This window comes from Danio aesculapii, chromosome 20 (genome assembly GCF_903798145.1).
Source record: "Danio aesculapii chromosome 20, fDanAes4.1, whole genome shotgun sequence".
NCBI classification, from domain to species: Eukaryota; Metazoa; Chordata; class Actinopteri; order Cypriniformes; family Danionidae; genus Danio; species Danio aesculapii.
In genome coordinates, this window is record NC_079454.1 from 23,750,941 (window position 1) to 23,763,205 (window position 12,265).

Below are 12,265 nucleotides of genomic sequence, written 5' to 3' on the forward strand. Positions count from 1 at the left end.
TTTGCGCACTTGCGCGCATGTGAAAAAAGGATAGAAAGATTGTTGCTAGGCACACAATTCAAAAAGCCAAACACAGGTAATCAAATACGCATGCAAAAGCCCATCGGATCCACCAACAGCATATCCAGTCACTCTAAGAGCTACACAGTACATAAAACATTCAAGCTGAACTTCTCTCTTGGGTCAAAAACCGCAAGACTCTTCTCCAAAGAGTAAAATATACAATCTTATGCAGCAGCAAACACAGTAGGATCTTCTTTGTTATGATCCGCACTGTATAAAAGAAACTTCTGCGTTCAGCGTAAGAGCACAGCGAGTGTGTTTAGTTGAACGCTGGTTATATTGATCCCAGGTCTTTGGCAGAAACACAATTGTGCCGTGTAAGTGTGTGTGAAAGGCTGAGCATAGTACAATGGACTGCATTACAAATCCTCTCCACTCATAGAGTCTAGACTATACACAACACAAATAAGCACAAACTGGTGTGTGTATTGCATGGGAAACAAAGAAAAGGAGGATTTGGAGAGGAACGGGACAGAGAGGTGTCTTCTGAGGGATGAATGGTGAGGAGGCAGATAAGACAATTTCCTGCACCATCTGTCCATGCATTTGCTTGGCTTGGATCTTATAGGATGAGGTCTATCTGTCTTTCCTCTTTCGCACTGTGTTTACAGTATGTGGGTAACCGTATGAGACGTGTTTTATGATTTATGTGAGTGTCATGGGTAGAAGTATCATCTTGGATGCGCTGAAAAAGAGAAATAGGGGCATTGTGTGCTGTGTTTTTGTTTTGCTGGCTGACAGTGGCACAGTCATTCATCTTCATCATACATAATGACAGAAAGCCTCTATTCTCATCTCTCACACATATATACTGTACATTGGCTTTTTTCTGTATTTTTCAGCTAGTTTTGTTTTGCTTTGCCCAGAATGTCTCTCTTCATTTTCCACAAATCTGTATCCTTTGTTTTCTGTCCTTCTTTGTTATTGAACGTTGAACTTTCTAGTGGAAATTCACTCGTGGATATGAATTATGGCACACCGTACCAGACTGACCCTATAATCAATTACACACATGCTGGTATCTGGTATTAACATCTGTCTCAGGTGATCCAATCACAAGGTGAAACAGATTGTGGTTTACCGCTGGTATTAGCTCATGACCTGCTCCTAAATATACACAGATAGCCTGTAGACTGGATGTTCATCATATGATCAGTGAGGAAAAATACAAAACATATACTTTCCCTAATTATTATTGTTTTGTACGTCAGTGGAGGCACTATTTTCTTTAAAACCAGCAAAGTAAACCCGTTTTAGCATTTCAGATATTTGAGCTTGATGTCGTTTCATTTAGCCTGGGATAAATGGGATGTGGTCCAGTGCATTTCTGACTGCCAACATACATCGTTACACTTGTATTTAGTACTAACCGTTTGCAGTCATTTAGCCTGAAATGAATGTCAAGTCCAGATGTGTCAGCTCCGATATCTTGAATGTTTGATGTCTGCCGAGGCTGCCTGTTTTTCTTTGACTATACACACACACATACTACCCACACATATTTTCTCTAATACTTTCATAAGCTTAATTAGACTTTGAATTATACATACATTTTCTCTTTGCACTGTTGCAGATATTCTGTTTGCAGATGCTTGTGTGTACGTGTGGGTTTTCAGGGGTGCAATACTAGATGAACAGCATTACTAAATAGTACTGCAAGCAGTTTTAAGGTGAAATGTGTGATTTCTACGCCACCACTGTTGCCAAATGGTATTGCAAAAACAATAATTGGGCAAAAGGAAAACCCCACCCCAAACCAATGTTTCGGGCTTATCAGGATAATCATATTTGCACTTTTCAGGAAGGCAGTTTACCAATGGATCACTTATGCCTCTAACTTCAGAGTAGGTGTGTGCGTCTTGTGCATTCTATAATTGGACAGGAATGCTGTATCTATGCGATGCTGGATTTGTCTGTACATGCTTTTTTAGGTGGAATGCGAGAAAAACATGTATTGTTTGTAGACAAATAATGAATAAGTTCAGCATTTACATGCTTCTGATCCTTGCGCAGACTCTGATATGTATAACAGAAAAACACTGACAGCATGTAAACGCAAACCTTTTAGCGTATTAACAACTTTTATGACATGCCAATGCTTTCAGATTCGTTTAGAGTGAATAAATGGTTTTGTTTAATGGTTTTGTTTTTAATCATCAGTTAACTCCAGCATAATTTACAGCTGCTTTAATAATTAACAATACTTTTAATCTGTTTTGTGTGATTCGTAATGTGTCTTACTTTCTTGACTTGTCCTAGGTAGCAAAAAATTCTGCCCCAGATTTGGCATAAAGCCGGCAGAGCAGGCATTCATCCCGCTCTGGCATACAGCATGTGGGCCAAACATGGCCCATGTTTGGCTTTAGTGGCACCATCTTTAAGGCGGCATGCAAGACATGGCCCAGATGTTAAAAAAATAATATGTGGGCCATGTAAATTTGGCCTATTTTGACCCACTTTTAAAATGCATTTAAATGATTTTTTGAGTAAAGAAATATTTGGATGAACAAAGTCATTTCCATCTTCCTGTTTGCATCTTCCTGTTTGCATCTTCTAATGTCATCATTTTAATCCAGGAAACAAGATTTATGAATCTATTGTTTCCTGTATGTTTTAAAATAACTCAATTTAACCTACATTACATATATTTGAACCAAATTATTATTTTACAAATTACACAATATTATTAACCATTACTAACCATTACCATTGTTAATGTGCCTAAAGTGCTATGCTTCATGGGTTTATCAATGTCATTGCAGTCATGACACACCAAATATGGCTTCCAGACAATGGACAAACAACAGTTCAGGTTGAGTTATGGGTTATTATCTTGGCTAAGACTAGGCCCAGATATAGTCCATGTTTGGCCCTTATATAGAAGCCAGACTTGGTCTAGTCATGTACTGTAATTCACTGCAGCATGTGGGCCAAGCAAAAGCTAATTGTGTGGGCCAGATCTGGGCCAAAGAAATTTTGCTATGTGGGGTGAATAAAACTAAGATTAGTTCAGAAGCTGTGAATAAAACAAAGAAGAAACATTTGTAAATAATATTTGAGTCAATAATTAACAATATGTAAATTATGTTTTCAGTCCATCTACTTCCAAATGTCATGTTTAATTCAAAGCGTTACTTACTGTGAATATGAAACTTATTTCCAATTACAGAACCAAATTAATTGTAGACATTTATTTTGCTTTATTAGATTTTCTACATGGAACATCAACACATTAACAAATTACAATCATTAAAATGATCATTCCATGTCATAACTAATACTGCCCCAAGAAATTCTACCCACCTTTTATGTCTATTGCAAAATAATAATATTAATAATAATAATAAAATAAATGTCAATGTTTCCATTGAAAACCATTGAGATCACATTTAATGTTCACATTTCAAAGATGAGTGTGATGAGTTTCTGTTATCATAAATTGAAGTGTTAAGATGTACTTGCACTACTTGTACAGTACCTGTGCTATTGTAGATATTGTGTACACAAAAAAAACGTTTATTTCAAGCCAAAGTTGGGTAAAATATTGACAAACCCAACCACTGTGTTAGATTTTTTACATTTATCCTTTAAAGTATGGTTTGTCCATATTTTCTCTGAATTTGAGTTGAAACAACCTAGCATTTTTAGCGTCAGAGTACTATATGCAGTCCTTGCGACTCAGATTTATGTATTAATAAATCTGTATTCTAAAATGAAGGCCAGCTTCATATAAATGTGAATGAGAACGGCTGGAAGGCTGATTGCTGTCAGTGTGAAACTCTGAATGAACATGATTTGAATTTGTGTGCTTCTGTCTGGCTTATATTTTTCATTTATTAGAAGAAGATCAGTTAAGGGGGTTGGAGGGTGGTGATTGATTTTGTGTACGTGCTTTTGTGCAAGTCTGCATTCAGAGGATGGCTCTGGTCAGACAGCGGCGTGTCGTCATCAGGGTGTAGTGAGAAACAGTGCTGTATCCGTGGGCTTGTGTTGCTGTGGTGACCTTATTTTCAGGCAAAGTGAGCGGATGACCGCTGAACGTGCGCGTGAGCGGTTTGTCCTGCGGCATTTACTGGCTCACTCAGTGACCGCATAACCCATCTACTTATCTGTGCCAAGACACATCACACACAAACAGAGTGGTGAATAGAGAAAAAAAAGAAATGTAGGATGTACAGACCCATGTCCACTCATTTTGATAGTGTATACTGTATGAGCCATTGTTGGCCAGAAAGCATGTACTTTATGTGGAACTGTATACAGTATAAAGTATACTGTATATATAGGGGTGTAACAATACATTGATCAAAAGCTTAACAATCCAACACAAAAAATATCTATATACACTGAAAAAAATATTTAGGAAAAAATGATTGGATTTGCTAAATTGTTTTAAGGTAACTGGTTGCAGAAAATGTACCGTATATTGGCTGAATTTAAACGATTTAAATTTAGTAATGTTCAACTTCATTTGTTTGTTTAATTCATTTTTTATAAGTATACTTAAAATACCTTTTGCTCATGCACCTGATCATGATGTAAAACAACCCCAAAGACACCACACACACACACACACACTGACCGAGTTCAGACTGCATGACTTTCAAAGTAGTCGTGTCACAGATGTTTTCACACTGCATGACTATCTGGGCTAGCTTTTTGTCACTGCTTTGTTTACACTGCAAGCTGGATCGGCGACAGGGACATTGCATGACTCTACAATAGGAAGAATCGCCGACAACTTGTTCCAAACTACATCTTACAGCCAAAAACACGTAGTATATCTTTTGTTATTAACTACATAACGAGAAAGAAGCCTTTATTGGGGTAGAAAATGTACATATTTGCTCACCTGGGTTTGAAGGGAATTAGCAATTTCTCCTCAACTTTCTTTTTTGACTTTCTGTATGAAACGTCAAACAGACAGGGTTGCTGACACTAGTTTTTCCTCCATTTCTTAGGTCCAAATAAACCGAAAATGAGCGCTTTTAACTTCTCCCCCAACCTCCCGCTGGCCTGCAGGTACACACACGCAAGTAAATGCTGCTCTCTCATTGGCTGTAGGCAGTCGCCGATGTTATTTTCAATCAAAACTCATTTCACACGCCATGTTTTGAATGAACCGCCGACAGCTCCAGATGTTTAGCACGCCAAATATCTCACGGGCATCGGCGACTCATCGGCGATTCTCTCAGATCGCGTCTTTGATAGTTCATACTGTGTGATTGTCACTCACGTGCACGAGCACCGATTTGCCTGTGATTTCAGGCATTTGTCGGCGATTTCTCAAAACCTGTCAGCGAGTCAAAATCAGGGTTAAAATCATGCAGTCTGAACTCGGCATAAGCGAAATGGATAAACAGACATATAAACTTTGGGCAACTTTAAACCAGATTTACTAAACATGGGGAATTAGTGTTTGAGTGATATCCTTTGAAAGTGACGATGTATGAATTAAAAAACACAGACACAGAAGCTACTTTACACTTTAACTTTAATTTAAATTAAATGATAAATTATCATTATAACTTCAAACAAGCAGACATTGCATTGATAAGGTTATCTACTAACAACACAGGCAAAGTTGAGTTCTGAGATTCTTTTTGGGGTCTTAAATAATGCCAAAAAAGAAGTCAACTGACCACTGCAAACCTTAGTATGTCAGGTTGGGTTTAATTCTAATTCAAAATTCGTTCTCATATCCCATTTTGTTCGCAAGTTAGGCCAGCAAGTGGAAAGTATGAGCTCTTTTGTGACCGTTTGAAAGCATTTGACCACATGAGTATGAAAGCGATCCTGAAGAATGAGTGGTTGACAACCTCTAAAAGTGTCCAAATGTGGAAAAAGCTCATGATATTTTACAACCATTTACATCTGTATTTTGTGAAGTTCAACTTGACGGAAATCCATATTAAAGGGTTAGTTCACCCAAACATGAAAGATTCTGTCACAAATTACTCACCCTCATGTCATTCCAAACCCCTGAGAGTTTCGTTCATCTTCAAAACAAAAACTCAGATTACCATTTTGCAAAAACCTAACAGAAAGTTAACTTTACACAACAATTTCTTTAGCTCAGTGTCAGTATAAGGTGCACATTCATATACTAACACTGAGGAGAAGAAACTGTTGAAAAAGTTGTTATTTTTCTTTTATGTGCACACAATAGTGACTTTGTAGCTTGATTATATTCCGATTGAATCACTGAAGGCACATGCTCTGTCCAGGGGATTTTTTATTTTTTATTTTTTTTCTGGACTAACAATTAAGGGTTGGAACTTTGCTGTATATGGAGGATGAGGGAGCGCTTAGGTTTTATCTAAAACATTTTAATTTGCTCTAAAGATAAACAATGGTTTTCTCAGGGGTTACAACATGAAAATGAGGTATTTAATAGCATCATTTCCATTTTAAGGCAAATAACGCTAATACCACCTACACTCAAAATTTAAAATGAGCTGAAGCAACACAATTCTTAATTTTTTAGGGGGACAACTTAATTGTTTTATTTTCAATCAACCTAAATTTGTAAAAATAAAAAAAAAAACAATTAAGTTAACTTAAACGATTTGTGTTAGGACAACATGAATGAATTTTGTGCAACCCTAAAACGTAGGGTTCTATACAATTCACTTATGTTGTCCCAACACAAATCGATTAAGTTAAAATAACAAATTTAAGTTGAGTTGAACTAAAAACAATTAAGTTGTCCCAAAAAAATCTCAAGAATTGTGTTGTTTTGGCTCGTTTTAAATAATTAGTTTGAAGAAACAGTCAAAATCCTTTTTTTGGGTGTAGGTGTGAACAGGATCTTACATTTGTGACAGAATTCCTGTTTTATTCCCACATCTTTCAAATACCTCAAAGATCCCTGCTTTAAATAATTTCTTCTTTTCAGTTTTCCGTCCCTGTAATTACTAATGAAGATTAAATTCCAGCTTCCACCTTTAACTGGTGCAAGGCTGCAAAATCAAAGCGTTCTTTAGACAAATGACCTACATGTGACGACCACGTTCTCCTCTGCAGAGTCAAATACAGCCTCTGAGCGCTTTCCCCAGAGAGCAAGGGTTCAACAGATTGCTGCACGTTCTCGCCTGAGTGTCTGTCCTGCAGTTCCTCTGCAGTTGTTCTGCGTCCTCTCACTTCCTTCATCAGGTTAATGATGATGAGGAGCAAGAAGAGCAAAAAAAACGTTGTTGCTAATTCAACACTTTAGCCGCATCTGAGACAGAGAGTTGGCAGAGTCCTTTTCCCTGCTCAGCACCTGAGCTCAGGGGCGGATCTGCACCTGGACTGGTGCTCAGTCACGACTGGGAGACAGTAACGGAATTTAGGAAAAGCACAGGAAGTGAATGGTGTGGGTTTTCAAGAAGAACACAGTCTGGAGGAGCTAAGCACATCCTAGCATAAACGCAAAGCTAAAAGATGCGTAAACCTAAGTTAAGGAATGAAAGTAAAAATTCAGTTGATGTTCACAAACAGATACAGTACAGTTATTATTACCACACTCAAAAAATTATAAATTCCTTCAACATACATTTGGGTAAAATTGGGAAAAATGACCCAACGTAGGTTCATTCTGAAAACATAGCCCTATACATTTCTGGAGATCGCAAATTATGTAGCCAAAAGCACATATGGCTGCATTTTGTCATTAAAACAAACGCTACAGGGTGGTATGACACAGTTCCTGTTCACGCTTACCAGCTCACCTGTTACCTTCATATGGACGATTTTTTCACTGTTACCAGTTTTCCAGTTAGCTCGCCATGTACATTGGTGGACTTGAGATGCAGAAAGGATTTGTCCGGTGAAGAATGATTTCAGAAAGTGGGTAAGACAAAAAAATAATCCAAAAAAATTTATACACAAGTAAATAACAGGGTGAGAATGTGGTAAAATCTGAAAACATGGTATATTATCAGGCGAGGGCTTTTCTTTTTCTGGATTGCTTTTGACAACTGTCGGATGGGTTTAGGGAAGTGGGTGGGCAGGTCAATCTGTGCTTCTAAAAACACTATTCCTTGTGTTTAGGGAAGGAGGAGGGTGGGTCAGTCAGTCAGTCAGTCAGTCGACAGCGGCCTCTGGGGGATTTACGCGAGAACAACAGGCGCGAATGACTCTTGAGAGAAATTCGAGATCTCAAAATGCATACACATCGCCCTCTGGTGGAGTAGCGAAAAAAAAAACTGTGAAAAACATACCTCCTAGGACAAATTTGACGCTCTACAGAAATGTATATTGTATAGAGGTACGTTTTCACAATTAACCTGGGTAACAATAAACTGTGTCAGTATCATATCATCTATGTAAATGATTAAGAGAGAATTTACATGCACTATCAATGACTTTGTTATTAAGCTGGCTACTGAACATGTTAATATACATTAAAAACACTTTGAGTTCTGGGTTTGTTAATAAAATAAAAAAAGTTTGCTTACTAAAAATGTATACCTACTAAAAAAAACAACAGTTGCATCTTATAGTGAAATTTATGGAGAAAAAATTGCATTTCCCATTGTGATGTACAGAAAATTCTTCCAGTCAGAAAGCACCAGTGAATAAGAAAAGCAAAATTGACTATTAGCTTCACCCAAAAAGCGCTTCGATTTCACTATGACTACTTTTTACATGTACAGTATGCATTTTTTTGTGCTTCATAGGATTAAAGATGCAGTTTTCATTGTAGCTGTATTGTTTTATAGCTTATAACAATTTTATCAAAAACCTCAAATTCATATGAGAGTAATGAATGTAGTATAAAATTCTTCAAGAATGAGCACTGCTGGAAAAAAATATGCAGGCACTGATGCACTTTATAAAGTGGTTTGTGGACAAACCTACCTGCCAATCAATTGCCATAGGACAAACTCATGTCCTGCCCAACAATATTTCAGTTCCAGTCCAATACATATCACAATAGAGAAGAATTACTGTATTTCACTTTTACAATAACAAAGCGACTCATTTCTCGAATACATAACTACAGTATGTTTCCTCAGTTTGAATGGGCCCTTGCGCACTAGTTCAGTGCAGGATCTCTTGTCGTCACAGTGGCACACTCAGAGAAGACCGCATATGTGAAGATATCTGGAAAACTAGGCCAAGCAGAGCTGCTCAAGTGAAGCTAAAGTGTGAATAAACAGAAGATTATATGCACACACACAAATCAACGGTGACCTCCGCCTCTAAAGATGTTTTTGCACTCTTAGGATAAACGCATATTTTAAACCTGTACACAGGCATGTACAGTACTCATCTACTGGGGCTCCAGAGATCTTAAAAAAGGGGACATATTATGCCATAAAATGTAAACTAAATCTCTGGTGTCCAGAGAATGTGTCTGTGAGGTTTCAGCTCAAAATCCCCTAAAGATACTTGAGCAAAATCTGGTGGTTTCTCTTCAGGACTGAACTTAGCTACTGCTCCATTTGTTCAACATTCCCTTATAGTATTTCCACAGAAAATGTGAAATTGACTGACTATACTATTCTTAACAAGTGTACGTTTATGAATTACATCGACTGTAAACATTTTCATGATAAAACAATAGAAATACATTAGTTTAAGTACCAATTTATATCTTTTATGACTGGCTTACTTGCCCATTATGACGATATTAACTGTTTATTATCACTTGTATGATCTTATTTTACATCTAATAATACCTAAAGCCAACGACTACCTTATTAATAAGCAACTAATTAATAATAATACAGAACTTTATTGTCAGACTTACATCTGAAATATTTCTTACATAACAGCATGATAAATACTCTTTAGAAAGAGACAAAGACATACAAAATAAATAAGTAAATAATTTTACACTGACCATATTTAGCTCCAACACAAGTACAAATGACATTTTTATTTCACTTTAATAAAACTAGGTACTCTAAATCAACGATAATGGTATAAATTCATGACTAGGGTTCGAAATGATGTTCCTTGCCGAGTAGTAGTTTATTGAGTTAAAAAAATCTTAGTTAATGGTTTGTTAATAGTGTGCATTGTCCATTCAAATAAAGTGTGACCAAAACAACACAGGCCTGGTCTGCACGAATACAGTCAGAGACAATAGTAACTTTACCCACAATAACCACGCAGTGTAGCAAAAAAACAGTATGAGGGGTGTGGTTAAGGATATTGTAGCTGAAGCTGACAAACTTGACACCAAAATAGACTGTCACATTTTCATTCACTGTGAAACAGAAAAAGGTAAGGTAACTCAAACCGTTTAAGAAAACCGATTGCAACAACCCATTTACATTCAAAAACTACTCCTTTATCACATGAAATGAGTGTGGTTAACTCAAAATTTACTGAAAGTTAATTTGAAAGTCATTTGAAAAGAGTTCTGAACTTGGTGTTGAAGGTAATGAGTTATTTAAAATACCTTACTACTTCAACTTAAATGGATTTTAACTCAAACGATTTGAGTTGCCTACATTTATTGGGTATTACAGTACTCAGTTGGTTTAAGTTCTCTTCATTTATCGGGTTTTACTATGCTCATATTGCTATATTTACTCAAATGGAATAAGTTTACAGTACTCATTAGGATTAGTTTTAGAACTTAAAGGATTTGTTGCAATTGGTTTACTAAAACGGTTTGAGTTACCTTAACTTTTTGGATTTTACAGTGTACACTGTAAAAAATGGCTGTGGTTTCAACGGCAAAAAAACTGTAAAAATGCTACAGTACAAATCCGTAACCAAATTAACGATATGTTTTTTATTTAATATACTGTGAATAACCGTAAATTGACTTTCCCAGAATTCACTGTATGGCACATCACTTTTTATGCTTTTTGTTGACATTAATATGGATCTTTTTAGTTGTTTCCCCATCAGTTATGTACATTAGAGATTTATGTTACATCCAATGTTGATAAACAATGTTTATTTTTATGATTTTAATTTCATGTGTGTTACCATACTGGCGTTTAGTAGCTGTGTGAATGACACTGAGCTCCTTCTATATACTTTTCTGCTAGTGGGAAAAGTTGTTTGTGATGAGCAATAGTTCATATTCTAACTTTCTCATCACCACCTGCATATGGCTGTGCTAATGTGTCTAACTGTGTAACAAAAGATGTGTAGATGTTGGTAATTTAAAATCCAGACATATTACCTCTATAAATTAATAAAATACGGTAGTTTACTGTAAAAATGAGAAATTACTTTTACGGTTTGTACCCTATTTTTAATGGTAAAGTACTTGCAACCACAGCTGCCGTTTTATTACCGTAAATTTTACGGATTTATTTTTTACAGTGTACATATTTACAATAAAAAAGCTGAAACACTGTTTTCATGTTCAAGGTATTGCAAAAGTTGCAAAACATGATACACTTAGTCATGCATGTCCATCAAGCGTGTGTTTACATAGAAAAACTATGAAAAAGTAGCAGATTGTAATGGAAAATCATTCAGGGACAGTAGCAGTAATTTAAAAGTGACAGTAAAATAAAATCAAGATCCTTTTTCTACATCAAAAATCTGAATGTCTTGCTTTTTCTCATTCTTGCAAAGAAATACCTACCAAGACGAAGCTACTGAGTTTTCCTTTTTCATGTTTTCTTGTATGTTAGATGCACAGAACCCAATTCTAGCATTAAACACAATAAAAGTACGATTGTTATGACATGTACCTTTTAAAATACGCAATTAGGGTGTCAGTTCTGTCCTTAGCTGCGACTGAACAATACGCAAAACACATGCAAAATGGAGCGCATGTGCAGGGCGAGATGAGAGCAGGTCAGTTGTATCTACCGCTCCAGACTGTGCACAGGTCTCAATGTTAAGTGCTCAGAGCAAAGATGCCACACGCTCCAGCACTATCTCCTGCTCACGTTAGAGAACTAAAGCAGATCACTGTCCCGCTTCCACACTGAGAGAGAGAGAGAGAGCTAGAGAGAGAAATAAAGTCAATGCGGTCGCTCAGCTGGGGCTGCATGGGGAGGAGGGAGAGAGGGATGAGCATAAATCTGCTGCTGTCTTCATCCTGCTGTTCTCATCACACAGAAGAAGGGAAACACAAGAGGGAGGAGGAGAAGGTATAGAATGAAGGAGGGAGAGAGAAGGAAGGAAAGGGAAGGTCTGCATAAACGTCCTTGCTGGTTGGCAGTGTAACATCATTGGTTGGTTGAGTCGCATGATGTGATTTTATAGGATGGAGTGTTCACTGGTGTAGCAGTGG

The 12,265-nt window shown here is 36.9% G+C and overlaps 1 protein-coding gene across 6 annotated transcripts in view; it reads left to right on the top strand.

The window, feature by feature from the left end:
* The window catches only part of lnx1 (ligand of numb-protein X 1), a 76,969-nt gene that overhangs the window by 18,110 nt on the left and 46,594 nt on the right, over positions 1–12,265 (top strand). The window lies entirely within an intron of this gene.